Here is a 6828-nt window from a genome sequence, read left to right on the forward strand (position 1 = left end):
TGTCCCCTCGTTGGCATTGGGGCCAAGCTGTGTTGCAACGGATCACTCTTTTCTTTCTGAGTGTTTCCAGATCTCTCTGGGATCAATGAGAAAGAAAAAATCCCAAAGGCATGTGAGCTCAAATATATTACCGGCTGATCTCATGGGAGCTTAAAAATGAGTTACAAAGCCTGGCATCTAGCATTCCTGGGTACATCCCAGAAGTCTCAGTGTCCCAAGACCTGCAAAACTATTCCTGTCTTTGGACATCTCTGATAACAGGACAGAGGCCCAGAGTTCTTTGGCAGCTCCTTAGTTAAGGCCTTAGCGGGATTCCCGTGATCTTTGGTGATCCCAAAAGGATAGAGACAGTGGAAAGAGAGGCTGGCAGAAGATCTCCCTGGGAGCCAAAGCAGGCTCAACCAAATGGAAGCTGGAAGAGACAAGACGTTCGGCAGCCAAAAAAACCTATTTGAGACTCGGCCAGGGGTTGGACTTGGGTGTGATTTGTTGTGTGCCAAACACGTGCACATGTTGTCTCGCGTGTGGCTGCAAGCTAACTGCATCTGTCTCTGATCTGCAAGTACCTTATGCACTCACGGGAGTATTCGAGCCTTGGCCTGCATTAGAGTCATTTTTGTGTGGCCGTCCCGGACCCATCTTTGGCCAGGGTGGCGGCCCAAAGGAGCAGGAGACCAACAGTAACTTACCACCACTCGATCTGAGTCAAGGCTCCAAATACATTGGGAAGGCAGGAACTCGTCTCAGTGTCACAAATGACTCAGAGAGGCGTGGGAAAAGAAAATCAAGAAGGCATCGTAAGGAGCAATACACTCGGTATGGAGAGCCTGTTCGTACGGGATCTCTGCCCACTTACTCAGCTGCTTGCAGAAAAGGTCAAGCTGCATGAGGGTGTTAGGATTCAGAGTTCCATCAAGTGGGTAGTGCTCGGTGTCCCCTCGTTGGCATTGGGGCCAAGCTGTGCTGCAAAGGATCAGTCTTTACTTTCTGAGTGTCTCCGGAAGTGTCTGGGATCAATGAAAAAGGAAAAAGCCCAAAGGCATTGTAGGCCGAACAGTTTCCAGGCTGCCCCGTGGGAACAAACAAATGGGTTACAGAGCCTGGCATCATGCATCCCTGGGTGCATCCCAGAAGTCTCAGTGTTACATGATCTGGAAAACTATTCCTGTCTTTGGACATCTCTGATAACAGGACAGAGGCACAGAGCTCTGTGGCAGCTCCCTACTTAAGGCCTTAGGGGGATTCCCGTGATCTGTGGTGATCCCGAAGGGATAGAGACAGTGGAAATAGAGGCTGGGAAAAGATCTCCCTTGGAGCCAACCCAGGCTCAACTAAACAGAACATGGAAGAGAGAACACGCGGAGCAGCTAAAAGAATTTATTCGATACGCGGCCAGTGCTTGGACTTTGGTGTGATTTACTGTGTGCCTAACACGTGCAGATGTTGTCTCACGGGTGGCTGGAAGCTAACTGCATCTGTCTCTGATCTGCAAGCACATGATGCAGTCACGGGAGTATTCTAGCCTCGGACCGCCTTAGAGTCGTGTTAGTGTGGCCGTACCATGCCTCCCTATGGCCAGGGTGGCTGCCCAAAGGATCAGGAGAATAACAGTAACTCACCACCACCACATCTGTGTCACGGCCCCAAATACATTGGGAAGGCAGGAACTCGGCTCGGAGTGGCAAACGACTCAGAGAGGCATGGGAAAAGAAAATCAAGAAGGCGTACTAAGGAACAATACACTCGGTAAGGAGAGCCTGAACATATGGGAGCTCTGCACACTTACTCAGCTGCTTTGTGAAAAGGTCCAGCTGCATGAGGGTGTTAGGATTCAGAGTTAAATCAAGTGTGCACTGATCCCTGCCCCTCGTTGGCATTGGGGCCAAGCTGTGTTGCAAAGGACCAGTCTTTCTTTTTGACTATCTCTGGATCTGTCTGGGATGAATGAGAAAGGAAAAAGCCCAAAGGCATGCTAGCTCAGATATATCCCTGGCTCCCACAGTGGGAACAAAGAAATGTGTTCCAAAGCCTTGAATCTAGCATTCCTCAGTGCATCCCAGAAATCTGAGTGTCCCAAGACCTGGAAAACTATTCCTGTCTTTGGAAATCTCTGATAACTGGACAGAGGCCCAGAGACCTGTGGCAGCTCCCTAGTTAAGGCCTTAGAGGTTCTCCTGTGATCTGTGGTGAACCCTAAGGCATGGAGACAGTGGAAAGAGAGTCTGGGAAAAGATATACCTGGGAGCCAAGCCAGGCTCAACCAAACGGAAGCTGGAAGAGAGAACACGTTGGGCAGCCAAAAATATTTATTCAAAACACGGCCAATGGTTGGACTTGGGTGTGCTTTACTGTGTGCCTAACAGGTACCGATGTTGTTTCACGGGGGTCTGAAAGCTAAATGCATCTGTCTTCGATCTGCAAGCACCTTATGCAGTCACGGAGGTACTCTAGCCTCAGACCGCCTTAGAGTCTTGTTAGTGTAGCCATCCCATGCCTGCCTTTGGCAAGGGTGGCTGCCCAAAAGAACAGGAGAGTAATAGTAACTCACCACCACCACATCTGCGTCATGGCCCCAAATACACTGGGAAGGCAGAAACTCGGCTTGGTGTGGCAAACGACTCAGAGAGGCATGGAAAGAAAAAATCAAGAAGGCATAGTAAGGAACAATACGCTCAGTAAGGAGAGCCTGAACGTATGGGATCTCTGCGCACTTACTCAGCTGCTTGCAGAAAACGTCAAGCTGCATGAGGGTGTTAGGATTCAGAGGTGCATCAAGTGGGCACTGCTCCCTGTCCCCTCGTTGGCAAGCTGTGTTGCAACGGATCACTCTTTTATTTCTGAGTATCTCCAGATCTCTCTGGGATCAATGAGAAAGAAAAAATCCCAAAGGCATGTGAGCTCAAATATATTACCGGCTGACCCCATGGGAACTGAAAAATGAGTTACAAAGCCTGGCATCTAGCATTCCTGGGTACATCCCAGAAGTCTCAGTGTCCCAAGACCTGCAAAACTATTCCTGTCTTTGGACATCTCTGATAACAGGACAGAGGCCCAGAGTTCTTTGGCAGCTCCTTAGTTAAGGCCTTAGCGGGATTCCCGTGATCTTTGGTGATCCCAAAAGGATAGAGACAGTGGAAAGAGAGGCTGGCAGAAGATCTCCCTGGGAGCCAAAGCAGGCTCAACCAAATGGAAGCTGGAAGAGACAAGACGTTCGGCAGCCAAAAAAACCTATTTGAGACTCGGCCAGGGGTTGGACTTGGGTGTGATTTACTGTGTGCCAAACACGTGCACATGTTGTCTCGCGTGTGGCTGCAAGCTAACTGCATCTGTCTCTGATCTGCAAGTACCTTATGCACTCACGGGAGTATTCGAGCCTTGGCCTGCATTAGAGCCATTTTTGTGTGGCCGTCCCGGACCCATCTTTGGCCAGGGTGGTGGCCCAAAGGAGCAGGAGACCAACAGTAACTTACCACCACTCGATCTGAGTCAAGGCTCCAAATACATTGGGAAGGCAGGAACCCGTCTCGGTGTCACAAACGACTCAGAGAGGCATGGGAAAAGAAAATCAAGAAGGCATAGTAAGGAGCAATACACTCGGTATGGAGAGCCTGTTCGTACGGGATCTCTGTCCTCTTACTCAGCTGCTTTGCGAAAAGGTCGAGCTCCATGAGGGTGTTAAGATTCAGAGTTCCATCAAGTGTGCACTGATCCCTGTCCCCTCATTGTCATTGGGGTGAATATGTGTTGCAAAGGACCAGTCTTTCTTTTTGACTATCTCTGGATGTGTCTGGGATGAATGAGAAAGGAAAAAGCCCAAAGGCATGCTAGCTCAAATATATCCCTGGCTCCCAAAATGGGAACAAACAAATGTGTTACAAAGCCTTGATTCTAGCATTCCTCAGGGCATCCCAGAAATCTGAGTGTCCCAAGACCTGGAAAACTATTCCTGTCTTTGGAAATCTCTGATTACAGGACAGAGGCCCAGAGCCCTGTGGCAGCTCCCTAGTTAAGGCCTTAGGGGGTTTCCCGTGATCTGTGGTGAACCCTAAGGCATGGGGACAGTGGAAAGAGAGTCTGGGAAAAGATATACCTGGGAGCCAAGCCAGGCTCAACCAAACGGAAGCTGGAAGAGAGAACACGTTGGGCAGCCAAAAATATTTATTCAAAACATGGCCAGTGGTTAGACTTGGGTGTGATATACTGTGTGCCTAACACGTACAGATGTTGTCTCCCGGGTGTCTGGAAGCTAACTGATTCTGTCTTCGATCTGCAAGCACCTTATGCAGTCACGGAGGTACTCTAGCCTCAGACCACCTTAGAGTCATGTTAGTGTAGACATCCTGTGCCTGCCTTTGGCAAGGGAGGCTGCCCAAAAGAACAGAACAATAATAGTAACTCACCACTACCACATCTGCGTCACGGCCCCAAATACACTGGGAAGGCAGGAACTTGGCTTGGTGTGGCAAACGACTCAGAGAGGCATGGAAAGAAAAAATCAAGAAGGCATAGTAAGGAACAATACACTCAGTAAGGAGAGCCTGAATGTATGAGATCTCTGCCCACTTACTCAGCTGCTTGCAGAAAACGTCAAGCTCCATGAGGGTGTTAGGATTCAGAGTTCCATGAAGTGGGCACTGCTCCCTGTCCCCTCGTTGGCATTGGGGCCAAGCTGTGTTGCAGCGGATCACTCTTTTCTTTCTGAGTGTCTCCAGATCTCTCTGGGATCAATGAGAAAGAAAAAATCCCAAAGGCATGTGAGCTCAAATATATTACTGGCTGATCTCATGGGAGCTTAAAAATGAGTTACAAAACCTGGCATCTAGCATTCCTGGGTACATCCCAGAAGTCTCAGTGTCCCAAGACCTGCAAAACTATTCCTGTCTTTGGACATCCCTGATAACAGGACAGAGGCCCAGAGTTCTTTGGCAGCTCCTTAGTTAAGGCCTTAGCGGGATTCCCGTGATCTTTGGTGATCCCAAAAGGATAGAGACAGTGGAAAGAGAGGCTGGCAGAAGATCTCCCTGGGAGCCAAAGCAGGCTCAACCAAATGGAAGCTGGAAGAGACAAGACGTTCGGCAGCCAAAAAAACCTATTTGAGACTCGGCCAGGGGTTGGACTTGGGTGTGATTTACTGTGTGCCAAACACGTGCACATGTTGTCTCGCGTGTGGCTGCAAGCTAACTGCATCTGTCTCTGATCTGCAAGTACCTTATGCACTCACGGGAGTATTCGAGCCTTGGCCTGCATTAGAGTCATTTTTGTGTGGCCGTCTTGGACCCATCTTTGGCCAGGGTGGCGGCCCAAAGGAGCAGGAGACCAACAGTAACTTACCACCACTCGATCTGAGTCAAGGCTCCAAATACATTGGGAAGGCAGGAACTAGTCTCGGTGTCACAAATGACTCAGAGAGGCGTGGGAAAAGAAAATCCAGAAGGCATCGTAAGGAGCAATACACTCGGTATGGAGAGCCTGTTCGTACGGGATCTCTGCCCACTTACTCAGCTGCTCGTAGAAAAGGTCAAGCTGCATGAGGGTGTTAGGATTCAGAGTTCCATCAAGTGGGTAGTGCTCGGTGTCCCCTCGTTGGCATTGGGGCCAAGCTGTGCTGCAAAGGATCAGTCTTTACTTTCTGAGTGTCTCCGAAAGTGTCTGGGATCAATGAAAAAGGAAAAAGCCCAAAGGCATTGTAGGCCGAACAGTTTCCAGGCTGCCCCGTGGGAACAAACAAATGGGTTACAGAGCCTGGCATCATGCATCCCTGGGTGCATCCCAGAAGTCTCAGTGTTACATGATCTGGAAAACTATTCCTGTCTTTGGACATCTCTGATAACAGGACAGAGGCACAGAGCTCTGTGGCAGCTCCCTACTTAAGGCCTTAGGGGGATTCCCGTGATCTGTGGTGATCCCGAAGGGATAGAGACAGTGGAAATAGAGGCTGGGAAAAGATCTCCCTTGGAGCCAACCCAGGCTCAACTAAACAGAACATGGAAGAGAGAACACGCGGAGCAGCTAAAAAAATTTATTCGATACGCGGCCAGTGCTTGGACTTTGGTGTGATTTACTGTGTGCCTAACACGTGCAGATGTTGTCTCACGGGTGGCTGGAAGCTAACTGCATCTGTCTCTGATCTGCAAGCACATGATGCAGTCACGGGAGTATTCTAGCCTCGGACCGCCTTAGAGTCGTGTTAGTGTGGCCGTACCGTGCCTCCCTATGGCCAGGGTGGCTGCCCAAAGGATCAGGAGAATAACAGTAACTCACCACCACCACATCTGTGTCACGGCCCCAAATACATTGGGAAGGCAGGAACTCGGCTCGGAGTGGCAAACGACTCAGAGAGGCATGGGAAAAGAAAATCAAGAAGGCGTACTAAGGAACAATACACTCGGTAAGGAGAGCCTGAACATATGGGAGCTCTGCACACTTACTCAGCTGCTTTGTGAAAAGGTCCAGCTGCATGAGGGTGTTAGGATTCAGAGTTCCATCAAGTGTGCACTGATCCCGGTCCCGTTGTTGGCATTGGGGCCTAGCTGTGTTGTAAAGGACCAGTCTTTCTTTTTGACTGTCTCTGGATCTGTCTGGGATCAATGAGAAAGGAAAAAGCCCAATGGCATGATTGCTCGAATATATCCCGGGGTTCTCCAGTGGGAACAAACAAATGTGTTACAGAGCCTGGCGTCTAGCATTCCTGGGTGCATTCCAGAAGTCTCAGTGTCCCAAGACCTGGAAAACTGTTCCTGTCTTTGGACATCTCTGATAACAGGACAGAGGCCCAGAGCCCTGTGGCAGCTCCCTTGTTAGGGCCTTAGGGGGATTCCCATGATCTGA

The sequence above is a fragment of the Manis javanica genome, chromosome 4 (genome assembly GCF_040802235.1).
Source record: "Manis javanica isolate MJ-LG chromosome 4, MJ_LKY, whole genome shotgun sequence".
Classification (NCBI taxonomy): domain Eukaryota; kingdom Metazoa; phylum Chordata; class Mammalia; order Pholidota; family Manidae; genus Manis; species Manis javanica.